Raw genomic sequence first — 14,985 nt, 5'->3', positions numbered from 1 at the left:
GTAAAATTATCTACATTCAAAAATTGAATGTCAATCTTTACGTTATGTTAAAATCTTCTTTATTTAAATAGTATGTAATTATAAATAACAAATTTCAAAAAAATTAATATGAGTCAACTTAATTTTTCTCTCTATTGCTATTATTTATAGGTACTTGATTTGTATAAATTGCTATTGATTGGAGAGAATATATATATATATATATATATATATATATATATATATATATATATATATATATATATATATTGATGAATTTGTAAATAGAAATTATGATTGAGAAAGTTAGAATTAAATATTTATTTCTATTAGTAGTCAATAAAGAAATTAATGAATACCATAGATGAAATATATTCTTCTTCATTCTTCTTCTACTACTTTCATACAAAGTGTTGGTCTGATTTTTCACAGTATAGAAAACCATTGAAAATTTTGGTGAAAAATCATTTAAGCTTTTGAATTAAGCAGGTTAGGGTTTTCATTCCTCATATTTTTCAAAATTTTAGGTTGCCCTAGTTGTGCCCTATTTCATGTGCTATCAAACTCTATTAAATTCTCAAGGTTTGTCCCTTAACACAGCCATGAAATTGCCCTAAGTGTGAAAACCCTAGGTTTCCTTTCAATTTTTTGAAAAGGATTTGTAAAGTGCTTAAATTTCGTCCTTTACGGTCTTATGGTGTAGGGTTCCACATAAGAACGGAGTACCATTTTCCTTTTGTTTCCATGGTCGCATTTCAAAATGTTGTGTAGTAGAGTAAAGGATTTCATGTTCTACTGGGATACGCTTTTGTTTTTCATAATAGTAGAATGGTGTGTCAAGAGGTTTCCTGATCATACAAATGGTTTTATAAGCGAAGAAGTGTAAAGGTCTATCCCGCTTTGAAAAATCTTGTTATGGGGTTATGAGTAAGTAGTTTGAGCGAAGGGGCGGAGAGGTATTGAGATATGACCTATGCATATACATTTCAATGGATAGTGTAAGGGCGTAATACCTCGACATGGTGTAAAAGCTTGATTTGAAAGGGTGCATGAAGGGTTTTACAATTCTACGGGTAAAAGGATTCCATAAGAATGAAAGTAATGTTCAGATAAGTTTACGTGCATATGGTTTTGAGTTCGTGGACAACTGTAAAGCCCTTTTCTAATAGTAAAGCATCGAGTGGGACCTATTGAAGTGTCAGATGGGCCCTGGTGCAGCGAATCAGGTGAAGACACGACATCCACGTCAGATGGGCCTAGCCCGCATGGCATATAACTTAAGGTATGAATTTTGCATGTGCATGAAATCAACAAAGATATTATTTTTAATTTTTTGGGATCAAATCTGGGTCGTTGATATTTGAAAAGGGTAGTTTTGTCATTACGCCCTTATGCTTACAAGGTAAGTGTATGAACGAAGGGCTATTTATCCTTTCTCCGTGGTTATGAGTTCTGTCTTAGTGTGTAAGCGTAAAATAGTAAGGGAAGACAAAGAAGAAGGCTTTATGCTTTTACGAGAAAGGGTAAACGTAAGAGTGAGATGTCAGTTGAGAAGGCTCTCTGAGCATACAAGGTAAAGGGAACCTGTAAAGGCATAAAGGATTAATAAAAGAGAGCCATAAGGTACTTCGATGCTAAGGGAAAAGTTAAGAGTGTAGGAGCGCAAGATAAATTTTGAAGTCTTACAGTGTCTAGGGAAATGAAGTAAGCAGGGCAGCATAGAAGAAGTTTTCATGGTTTTTGCTGATACGAGGATGTGTGACCATAAAGGGAAAAAGGAAAGCCTGAACAAGGATTTTTACACTCATATGAGGAATAGTTGAATTGTGAGATCGAAGGTGACAGTCAAAAGGCTTTCAATACTGTGGTGTGAAGGGTTGCATATAAGCGTAAAAGGTGTAGAAGGCTAAGATAGGGTTTTTACACTTATACAAAACAAATTGAATCGTAAAAACAAAAGTATGCAGTGAAAAGGTTTGAGGTCCTACGGGGTAAAGGGCGTTGTAAGAACATAAAAGGGGTTTTCAAAATAGTGCCAAGGCATCATTATGTTCTTACGATTAGGGTATGCTAAAGCATCTCTGAGTGAACATAGAGATCCATCAAGGGCATTTCTAGAATTATGAAGATTGAAGGTTTGACACAACATAAGAATGAGAGATAGTCATTTGAAAGAAAGCAGCTGATGTGTCATGCCAAGTAAGCCAAAAAGACAAAATCAATGTAGCCAAGTAAAATAAAGCTTTGAAAAGTACATTAGAATCAAATTTTGTGGCTGATATACCTTGATGAAAACTTGCATTAATGGTTTTAAATCTCGTGCATGCTAAATTTATTTAAAATGCTAGTAGATGTATGATTAAAATGTCAAGGATTTGATTGAATGTCAGCGTATTTGCCACTATGAAGAAGCTTGTTTTCTATTCCATTCTAATATTTGAAAGTTATAGAGCTCTGTGTGTTCTATGCTATTGTGAGAGAATTCAAAATATAATTTGAAGACAAACATGGCTGACAAAGAAGTTGAAGAGATGCATGAAGAAGAAGTCAAATTTGAAGATGAGGGTGATCATGTTGTAGAGGTCACGCCTAAAGGAAAAAGGAAAAAGTCTGCTGCTAAGACTAAGAAGAAGACAAGGATCAGGAAACCAAACAAGCATGCAGAAGACTAGCTAAAACTCCTTCCAGGGTCATCAAATGTAATTTCTGCAAATGACCATATTTTTTGATACCCATATTTTTTGTTCGAGATACTTAATGCCCTAGAGTGACTGGTTATGATCTTTTTATGTACTTTTATCAGAATAGGACAAAGAATGTGCTAGTGTGTAACCCATGGAATAGAAACATGGCAAAATTGATATTTCCAGAAGTATTCATTGATGTTGATTTGTTGAAGGCCCTAATAAATTCCTATAATCCAATAACCACGACTTTCCATAGGCATAATGGGAGTGTATTATGCATGTTGGACAAAACTTCTTTTGTTGAGGCCTTTGGATTAATGGGACAAATGGATGTACCTATTGACATTGCAAATTTTTAGGGAAATTTTGAGAGAAATAAAACTTATTTTGTGAACAATGTTATGCTGCCACATATTCCTTATAGGGTGAAAAAGGCAGGGTTACTTCCAAAGAAGGTGGGGGATTTTCTACGTTTGAGTAGATTTAAGAATTATTTGAAAAACACAGTGTATGGGTTGCACAAAGTGTTGGGAAGTGATGGTGCAGAGGATTGTGTGTATGGTTCTCTTTTTCTGCTAGCATGTGATATACAAGACCATTTCCACCATAAGGAGTATGATTATGTGGCCTTCATCATTGACAGTATGCACATGCAGATTTGTGATGCTAAGAAGGGAGAAATGAAAGACTTCAAGTTCCACCATTATTCATTTCTGATGCACCTTATCCTATATAGCAACATTGGATACATCAGTGGGGATTTCATTGATCAGACTTCTGATGAATTTGGTGAGTTACCTGTGCAACTCTGGACTCGTATTTGGCATAAGAATTTCTAGTATTCAAATGCCCTTGTATTCTTCAATTTATTCAATTTTGTTATCATGAGGCAATTAGATCATACTTTCTTTAGGGAACCAAATGTTTTGAAGATCTTGCTTAGGCCCTTATTCTTAGATGAAAAACCAAATTAGATCATAACTGGGGGAGTATCTTTTTGTTTAAGGAGTGCACTTTAATCAGAGTTTTTGCATGCCCATAGCCTCCTCATCTTCTGCCTAAATATTTACCCCCTAGATTGGCCATTATTGAATTCTTCAGGCAATTTTTATTAATGAATAAAGAAATGATCCCTCCCTCTCTATACAAGCCTGCTTTTGTTTGTAGAACCTTTAAAGTAGGAGATTTTGAAATAGGCAGGAATGCATTTGAGGAATTAAGTGAGTATTTAGGCCAGTATAAATTTGCTACTGTGCCCTATAGGATGTGTGACCCTAAAAATTACATTACCAATGAGGTCAAGGCCATTAGGGGATACATTCTACCCCCAAGCAAGCCAATCCCTATAGAGGACTTAATTGCTAATATAGTAGCACCAAGGGAGGCTGATGAGTTATTAAGGAAGTATGAGGAGACAAGGAGAGTGGAGGAGGCTTTGAAGAGGACCAACACTGATTTTAAGGGTTTTTATACAAAGATTCCATATCCTAATAACTTGAGAAGAATGGTGGATAATTTTGATTATATTATGTCACAAATGTTGCATGAGCCAGAGGGAGAGGAAGCCATTGTAAATAGAAAATCTCCAGAGCTCGATACACAATTGGAGATTGAATTAGAAGAGGAGCAACCATCAGCTTCAACTTGGGTACCACAAGGAAATAAGAGACAAAAAACAATGCACATCCTTGAAAAGGTGGTAAACAGAGCCCTACAAGTAATGTCAGGGAGTAGTGAATATTTTGCTAATATTAGGCAAAACTATATTCACCGAAGGGCTATAGAATTAGGGAAGACCTCTACCGATCTTCAGGTTGTAGCATCAAGATTGGATGGCAGGCTCATTCAATCTTAATAGTTCATGGAAGATTATGATTTCATTAAATCATTAGAGTTTAAAATTTTTCTTTTTATAAAATCAAACAAAATGAGCTCACATTGAGTCTCATGCCAGGAGAGGATCCAGAAAAGAATAAGGAATTAGTTGGAAAACTATTGTCTTATGATCTCGAGAGTGAAATAATGACCTCTGCAAAAGCCAGGGAGCTGGTACATAGGAGTGTTATGATGCTAATACCACATTGGGATATTGAGAGGGTCTTTGTTCTGGATCATATGATAAGACAAAATAAGGCTATCAGTTATGAAGCCACTAACAGTGAGGGTTTTAAGAGAGGGTCAAGGTTTAATATAGACACAAAAACCCTAACAGTATGGAGTGTAGCCCCTGACACTTAAAAACCCAAAATGATGAATATAGAGGAGACTCCACAGGGCAATATGATTGTGTGGACATTGGAGAGCTCTATTGGGAAAGAGATCTCTAGCTTGGTTAAACATTTTGCTCTTATGAATGAAGAAAAGGTAGATGAAATTAAGGATAAGCTTGCTGCAATGTGCAATGAGTGCCTTGATATTAGGAAAATATATGAAGAAGAACTCAAAACAAGCATGTATAGAAGCAAAGAATAGAAGACTTGGAGGAGAAAATTAAAAGGCTAGAAATAAAAATAATATTCCTCAAACAATAGCTTGAAGCAACAACAGAAGTAAAGCATGCACCAAGGCAAGAGGAAGAAAGAGGGCACAATGTAAATTTAGAGGCCCAAATAGAAGAAATACCTATAGGGGTGACAATGATAGTGCCTATGTTCAGTATGGAATTAGGGGTTTCTCAATCTGACAGTGCCACTAAGAAAGATGTTTTGATGAATGTATTAAACCATAGAATAAGCATTTTGAAAAGGATATCTCAATATGCTTATAATGCATTTATGAATCTACAGTCTGCAGAGAAGGTATGTAAGGATGCAATTGGGTGGCTTGAGCCAATTTTTCAACAACGGGGGCTATATATGCAATTCTTTGACAGACTGATACCCTTGTTAGCCAAGAAGCGAGATCTCCCAGATAAAGTTATTATTGTGAAGGAGGGTATGGATAAGGTGAAAGATCAACTGCAAATTTTCATAGGAAAGGTGGCAGTAATTCAAAGTAAACTAAAAGTATTAACAAGTGGTTTTTATTCTTTAATTCTTCCTGTTATTGGTCCAAATGACAAGCTAAAAGATTTCAATGAATGGTCCAGTTCTTTTGATCATATTGTAGACTTGCCACAAATGGCATCTATTTTCTTGGGTGATATTGATGAATGTGTTTTGAATGAACTAATTGATACCCTATTTAAGGTTGAAACTAAAATGAATAGGTTTATCATAGAGGGGAAAGTGATCATTGATGATAGGTGGTAGAAAATTGTTAGTGAATTAACAACAGTAAAGGAGTGTGAATGACCCACCAAAAGAGAAAAATTTGTCTGGGAAGCAATCGCAAAAGTCAAAGCTTTACCAACAGGGAGTAGTCAAAGAAAAAGACAAAATTAAAGATCTTATGCTCCAGCTGTCATCTGCAAAAAAATTTTGTTTCTTTTTGAATGAAGGTGTCCAGCTATTTTTGTAAAAGGTTGATGTACTTATTTTATAAAAGGACACCTATCAATCACAATTGCTCTTTGCTTGTTGCAACTCATGCCTATATAAATGAGTTTTCAAGGCATTGTGAGGGTCTGAAACTTGTAAAATTTTGTTGTCTCTCAAGAAAAGTACATATAGTCAGTCCAATAGTATGCAGGTGTTTTGAGTTTACTTCAAATTGTACTTTTTGATAACAAGTTGAAATGATAGAAAAGGCAATCTATTATGGGCTTTCAATTGGTTTCTATTGGTTATTGTATTAGTCATTTGAAAGGATAATACAAAGGGGTATTTACAGTATATTTGTGTCATCAGTTTCTATCTCCATTTTATGGGTTTTTTTACTTTGAAGTCATTTAAATAAGGTTTAATTGGTTGAATGCAATCTAGATGGGTTGTATATTGTTTTCATTGTTGCTCTTAATTCAAGAAATTATATAAATGCTTTAGTAAATCAGTAGGGTTTGTGAATTCATAAAGGGAAATTTCATAAGAATGGAGATGGGTGATTACAATTGATTAATTCATTTACAAGTTATCTGAATTAGATCTCCAGCCAATAGTTAATTCTTTGCCCAATGGATAAGGCACTGGTCTCATAAATCAGAAGCAAGCAAGGGTGAATTCTAATGCTACATATCAAATCATTTTATTAAAAAATCAAAATCATTTTTCATTCAATTTTGTTCAAAGTTATAACTACTGGTCAATACTCATTTATATCTATTCTCTGAGTCTTAGGTAGCTGCTATTATCAGGAATATTTGTAAATTCAAGGAGAATGATGACCAAATCTGTTGATAAGGGATGCGTATAAGTTTGAGAATATTAAAGGAAGTGAAACAAACTGCTCACGTGTTAGTGAGTAATAAATGACAAATCAAAATGAAAATAAAAGAATCTCTACATAGTCATTTACATTAAAATCATCTCTAGGTATACCCGCCTTGGTCTAATAGAGCCAAAAGAGTAGGAAACCATACTATGGTTTTGTTGAAGTTGGGTCCAAATGATTCACTTGTGTAATTGATAATAGAAATTAGCTGATCCTTAGGTTATCTAAGTGTTATCATTCTGGTATTGAACATTTTGTTGTTCAGTAGTTTGAAACACCAACACAAAGAAAATTAAGCCTACTTACACAATCTAAAATATTTTCAATTTGACATTTTTTTATAAAATCTCAAATTTTCTATTTTATGTAATTTTCAAATTCACTCACAAAATCATTAAATATTCTATGAATCTATAAAACCATTACAACATGAATTGCAACATTTCTAATTCAAAATTAGTTTTGGGTTTTAAAAAACCCTTGGAAGCAAACATTCTAAAAACTAGAATTATTCTAGTACAAACCAAATTATAAATCTCTCTATGGCCATTAAGTCTAACTAAGTATTCAAATAATGCTACATGCTATAAATTCTTTCTATATAGTTCTATTACTTCTACTCTAATAAATTGAACAAGTCATTGTACATTAACCAATTATCAAACATGGAATGATGTCATATGTGTTGGAATTAAGTTATTATTTCCATTAGTGATAAGACTTATCTATATCAGTATAGCTACCAAGCTTAGCACTTAGTTTCCTACATTCACCGAGCTTCACAATTTACACCGAGCTTCACAGTTTACACTGAGCATCTCAATATCTACCGAGTAGTCAGACTGTGTCATGGGAATCCAGTGTAAATTGAGCATTGGAAGTTGCAATGTTTACCAGTGATGAAAGTGTAAGCATTATCAAGTAATGAAAGTGTAATGTTTACCAAGTGATGGAAGTGTAATGTTTACCGAGTGATGAAAGTGTAGTGTCTACCAAGTGAAATCAAAGTAAATGAAAGATTTAGTTCTTACCGAGTAACACTACATCTACTGAGTCACCAATGGTTACCGAGTTCAGAACTATGTCAAGTGATTAGTATGGATCGAGCCTTCACTTCTACAGAGTGCATGATGATGCTGACTATCAGACAGTCACCGAGTTAGTTCGGTAAACTCGAGTTATTTACTATTGGGCCGACTTAGTAATGTTTTGTTCACTTGTGTTTTGGTAGACCTTAGAATTATAATTATTGGAATAATATATATGTAATGTATTATATCATTTATAATGTATGCATGAGAGTATCAAGTAATGGACATGTAATTCTTTGATAAGAATAAATGCGAATCAACAACAGAGCAGAATATTTAGCAAGGTCTACAAGGAGCAGTAAAGATTCATTAGTCAAAAGAGGTGATCTATCCTTCAAGGATCTAATTAGGAATCAAGTTGTAAGTAGATCCACTATTTCATCCTAACAGGTGAATCAATTTTGTAAATCCTTTAACAAGCTAGACTTAACAGTCGTTGTATAAATCTCCTAACAGAGTACATACTTCAATGCATGTTTGTAAATCCTCTAACAAGGTGGACCTAGCAGTGCTTTGTGCTCCTAACAAGGCAGATCACCAGAAGTGGTCAATGTAAGCCTTAACAAGCCAATGTTATATTGCAGTATTGAAGTTTTGTGGGTATCATCCCCACCCTAATTTTACTTTCTATGTGGAAGGTTTCTGGGTTACCAAATCACTATGTACATGTGTTATGGATCTTTGATCTCTCATATATGTAGTAGATTAGATGAATGAATGGTGAATAATATATATGATTAAAGTGTTGAATTATTTTAGATTTTTGAAGTTACTGATTCACCCCTCCCCTCTCAGTAACCTTTCATATCTTGAATAATTCCAATAATTGGTATCAGAGCATTTGTGGTTCTTAGGATAAAGTTTGACAGCTTGAGCAAAGATCAAGGACAATGGAGATATTTAGACTTGACAAGGCCATTGAAAATAAAAAGCTAGATCTGGAAATGGCTATGGCTCAACTCAAATAAGAAAAGGAGCATCTTTCCCAATCCCTAAAAAGAAGGAAGGAACTTGCAAAAAAAATGAATGACCATCAATATGTTAAAGAAAATATTGAAGACCTTTTATCATCAAACAACTTAGATGAAGCTAATGAGGCAATCAAGGAACTCCTAGCAAAGAATGGCTCTCTGTAGGAAGAAGTAAGAAAGCTTAAAAGAGAACAAGAAATTCAATCAATCAAGCTATGTGAAGTTTTGAAATAGAGAAACAAGGAAAATAAAGACTTGGAGGCAAGAAATAATCAATCCAATCAGCATGAAGATCTTATAGATCAACTATCTAATGCAAATGAAGAAATTATGAATCTGAGATCTAGAAATGAAAGCATGAGGAATGATTTAATCACTAAACGACAAATCAATGAAAGTTTGGAAAATGACTTAATCACTGAAAATAAAATCATTGAAAGAATGATGAAGTCTTAAGAAGATATGAATCAATTAAACCAACAAAATGGGTAGAATCTTCATAGACAAAATGGTAAATAAGGACTTCGATATAATGAAGAAAGTGAATCTTCCAAACAAGGTGCTAAAAGGAATAAAAAACCTACTTGCAATCACTATGGTAAGTTAGGTCATACATCAAACAAATGTTGGAGTAATGGAAAATGCTACAGCTTTAGTCAGCATGGTCATAAAGCTAATGAATGCAAAGAGAAACCAAAATTTGAAGGTAATTGTCAAAAATGCAAGAAACATGGTCACAAGGCATTCCAATTTAGATCAAAATCATTCAATCCAACTGAAAAACTTGCTAAGGAAATCTTTGGATGAGATTTCAATACCTAGTGCAGATGTCATTATTGTGGAGAATTGTTGAAAATATTCAAGATATGATAGGTTACTGAGAGGGGAGGGATGAATCAGTAACTTCAAAACTTTAAACAATTCAACACTTTAACCATATATACTATTCACCATTCATTCATCTAATCTACTCCATATATGAGAAATCAAACATCCATAACACATGTACACAGTAATTTGGTAACCTAGAAACCTTCCAAATAGAAAGTAAAACTGGGGTGGGGATGATACCCAAAATACTTTATTACTGCAATATGAAGTTGGCCTATTAAGGCTTACATTGACCACTTCTGGTGATCTACCCTATTAGGAGCACAAAGGACTATTAGGTCTACCTTATTAGAGGATTTACAAACATACACTGAAGTATGCACTCTGTTAGGAGATTTATACAAAGACTATTAAGTCTACCCTGTTAAAGGATTTACAAAACTGATTCACCTATTAGGATAAAATAGTGGATCTACTTACAACTTGATTAGATCCTTAAAGTATAGATCACCTCTTATGACTGATAAAACTTTACTGCTCCTTGTAGACCTTGCTAAACACTTTGCTCTTCTTCTAATTCACTTTTATTCTTCTCAAAACATTACATGTCTATCCTTGATACATTCCTTTTTTTGTAAATGATATAATATATTACATATATACCATTCTGACAATCACATTTGCAAGGTTGGCCAAAACACAAGTGAACAAAATATTACTTAGTTGGCCAAATAGTAAATAACTCAAGTTCACTGAATTGACTCGGTGACCTTCTAATACTCAGCATCCACTGCATTACTCGACATCGTCATGCACTCGGTAGAAGTGAAGGCTCAGTCTATACTAATCACTTGACATAGTTCTCAACTCGGTAACCATTGGAGACTCGATAGATATAGTATCACTCGGTAAAAATTGAATCCTTTGTTTACCTTGCTTTTACTCAGTAAACACTACACTTTCATTACTGAGTAAACACTGTGCTTCAATCACATGGTAAACACTACACTTCCATCACTTGGTAAACACTGTGAAGCTCGGTGAACATTGTAAACTTAGTAGACACTAATGGATTGCACATTCACTCAGTAGCTTCATGAATGCTCGATATGAACTTACTTGATTGAACACTCACTCGGTAGCTTTAGGAATGCTCGATATGAACTACTTAAGTAATGAATCTACAAGGTAACCACTGAATGCTCGATATACACTATAGACTAAGTGATGAACTCGGTAATCATTCAGAATCGAGTAAGTGTTGTCACTAATTAAGAATACAATATAATTCCAACAATCTGCCCCTTTGGCATTAGTGACAAAAAAATTATGACCCAAAACATATGTACATAACTTGACTCAATGAATTTTGGATTTTCAAAATTGATCATTGTAGAACTGCTACATATACATTTCTATATACCTTCTTGATGACTTATATATGAAAAGATACTTATGTACACATGCTAACTCTAATGAGTGCTAACTCCCCCTATCACTTATAGTGACACCTCTCCTCATTTATTATGCCGAGTCTTTGAATCTCTCCCCCTTTTTGACGATAATGCCAAATGACTACATATATACAATTTATATGGCTACACCAAAGTGAGATAGAAATTCTTGATGTACCTTAAGGATGGTTGCAAAAGTACTATCCCAAGTCTGCTACAAAATTTGACAAGTGGAGAGAGCAATTTGAACTTCTACTAATAATTGGATCAAGTGATCAGCCACTGAGAAGTTTTGATCTTGGACCAATGTTTTGCAATGAGCAAGATGTTTCTACATTATGTCCATGATAGGAAGGATCATGTTCTGGATGTCTATGAGTGTAGACCACATCCTGGCTTCCTCTCTCAATAGTTCTACCTGAACATCTGCCAAATATCTAATTTTGGTGTGATGGGAGGTTGTGGAGGAGGAGTCCACCTTTAGCTTGGATGCACTTGATTTCATATTAGTATCAATCTTATTTAGTTTCTCATTTATTTCTTTAGTGAAGGTAGAAACATCATAGAGTTTGAGAAAAACTGATGTTGCATTATTAAAAGAATTTTCAAAATTACCCAAAAATGTTGACAATTCAACTTGCTTGATTGCTATCTTTTGAGAAATATGCTCCAGCACCTTATTATCAAATTTATTTTTAGCTTTCTCAATAAGTTTTTCTTGTCCAAAAGAATCCTCATTAAATTTTTGTACTACCTCTTCTAACCAAATCAAAATGTGATGGCTGGAATCTACTTCAACACATATAGCATCCATAATTATATCTTTGGAATTCTCAATTATTTTGTATTCCTTATCCCTTTCTTATCTTAACTGTTTCTGCGTAGCTTTCATCTCTATAAGTTGACTGGACAACCTTATCTCTTCAATGGTGGCAGTGTCATAGTCAATCTTTGGAATTACTATTTCTGTGTCCAAGTCAATGTCTTCTACAATTTCTTTTCCAGTGATCAAAAGTTTTAATGGATGCTTTTTGACTTCTATGATGACTGGTTTGACTTTAGGAATGGACACAATAGTAGAGATAGAAGGGCTAGTTGTGAAAACTTGGATAGCACTTGAGGATTGAATGCAAATAGAAGTACTAACTGCATCAAAAACGCATCCCAAAATTGGTGTCATACTCAGTAGAGTACCCATAGTAGTATCTGAAGTAATTGGATTTAAAGTAGATGCAGATAATGCTGACAAAATTGTAGAACTTTCTGAAATCAAAATTGTGGAACTTATGGATACACTTATTGATGATGATGTAGCTAGGGAGGCTGACTCGGTAGCTGAAAAAGTGATAGATAGCTTAGTAGATGTAGTGCTTGGCACATCATTTTTAGATACCTGGAGCTAGGAGGAGGCTGGTGAAGACTGAGCTATTGAAGTGACTGTTGTGCTCACAATCTCACTTGCAGAAGCTATCTCCAAAGTAGATGTAACTATCTTTGGGGGAGAGCGATGAAGGGGTGCAATAACTTTTGCTGCAATTTTTACTGGATCTTCTTCATCTTTATCTTCCTCATGTGCTTCTTCATCCTTGTCTTCTCCCTCTTTTTATTCCATTAGTGCATGCAGCTCTCCTAGATTAACTGTGATGGATGGAGTGCTTTCAAAATCATCACTGTCACTGCTCTCATCATCTTTGATTTCAACAGGATCACTACTGGGCTTTTGCAGATGATAGATGTTCTTCCACATATTTTTTGTATCATTTACAACATGCTCAATGTCCATAATTAAAATCAAACATGTGTGAAATCTAATCATCATTTTACCTTTATGGTTCTTCATTGCTGCCTTTGTTTCCAATTCAGTAAGACTTGGTAGAAAAATCCTCAAGGATTGCTCATATATATCTTGGCCATTTGGGGGGCTAACTCCCATCTTGGTTGCAATCTCTCCAGCAATTTTTTGGAGATTTGAGGGGCAATTTGGTCTAGGGAGTATTTCCATTTTCCCATCTTATTGAGTACCAGCTCCTCAATTTGCATTTTCTTTGCATCTATCCTTGTTTCAAATTTCAATGCCCTAAAATTTGTGATGCCAATTCCCTCTTTGAAATGTTTTAGCCTTTCCTCAAATCTGAGTGGAGGCCTAACAAGTATAGGTTCCTGCTTGCCTTTTTTGGTTCTTCTAGAGAATACTGTAGTAGGCTTCTTTTTAGTTTTGGTGATAATCACCTTCCAATTTTTCTTTGGTGGTTCCTCTTCTATTTTAGATTCAAGTTCTTCACCTTCTTCTTCTTCTTCTTCTTCACCCTCACCTTTTCCTTCAGTAAGCATAAGAGGGCCGATTGTAGTTTTCAACTTTGCTATCTTTCTTTTACCTTTGCTTATGACCTGGGGTAGCTTGATTTCGAGCTCAATTCTAGCCTTTTGACAATTTTTTTTTCATAAATTCTTGGTACGAAGGTAGATGAGATGACATAGTGCTTGAAAGGCTATCATTGACTTGCTTGGTAGGTATTTACAACTCGATGATCAAAAAAATTTTTTTTTACTTCTAACCTAGCCCAATAAGGTCTTCAACCGACTTTCCTTTGTAGATGCAACTCGACAAAGGATACGCTTTCTTTGATCCTTGTGTATCTAGAATACTGATTTGATCATTGTGCTTTCTTTCATTTTACAACTACTTGGGATATCACTAGAAGATGTAGTTCCATATCTTTATTTATGGATCTAACTGGAGATGGTGGAGTCACCCACTTCTTGAGTGACATTTCCATCATTTGAATTATCTTTCTCAGTAGATTTAGGAATCCACTATTGCCTTATCTACTTCTGAATGTTATCAGCTTTAGCTTTTGTTTAATCTTCAACTCTTCCTATGTTCATACAGTTTTGAGCTATATGACCGAGTTTTGTGCATGTATAGCACCTTATACCAGTGTCCTTCTTCCTTAGGTGATGTCTTGCACAATTTATACCAATATGTACATATTCTCCACAATAACGACATCTGCACTAGGTATTGTAGTCCCATCCAAATATTGCTTTAACAAGTTGTTCAGCTGGATTGAATGATTTGGATCTACATTGGAATGCCTTGTGACCATGCTTCTTGCATTTGTGACAATTTCCTTCAAATTTTTGTTTCTTCTTGCATTCATTAGGTTTATGACCATGCTGACTACAATTGTAGCATTTTCCATTGAATTTACCTTTTCCATTGCTCCAAAACTTGTTTGATGTGTAACCTATCTTACAACAGTGGTTGCAAGTAGGTCTTTGATTCCTTTGGGCACCTTGTTTGGAGGTTTAACCTTCTTCCTTGTAACCAAGTCCAACTTTACCTTTTTGTCTATGAAGATTTTGTTCACTTAGTTGATTTAATTGAGTCATGTCTACTTGAGATTTCATCATTCTCTCACTAATTTTCTTTTTAGTGATTAAGTCATTTTCCAAACTTTCATTGATTTTTCTTTCAAATCTCAGATCACTTTGTAAGGTTTCATTGATTTGTCTTTCAGTGATTAAATCATTCCTCAGGCTTTCATTTTCAAATCTCAGATTCATAATTTCTTCATTTGCATTAGATAGTTGATCTACAAGATCTTCATGCTGAAGCGATTGATTATTTCTTGCCTCTAAGTCTTCATTTGCCTTGTTTCTC

Source organism: Cupressus sempervirens, chromosome 8 (genome assembly GCF_028749045.1).
Source record: "Cupressus sempervirens isolate cs-2001-9-10 chromosome 8, ASM2874904v1, whole genome shotgun sequence".
Taxonomy (NCBI): domain Eukaryota; kingdom Viridiplantae; phylum Streptophyta; class Pinopsida; order Cupressales; family Cupressaceae; genus Cupressus; species Cupressus sempervirens.
This window is presented reverse-complemented; position numbering follows the sequence as displayed.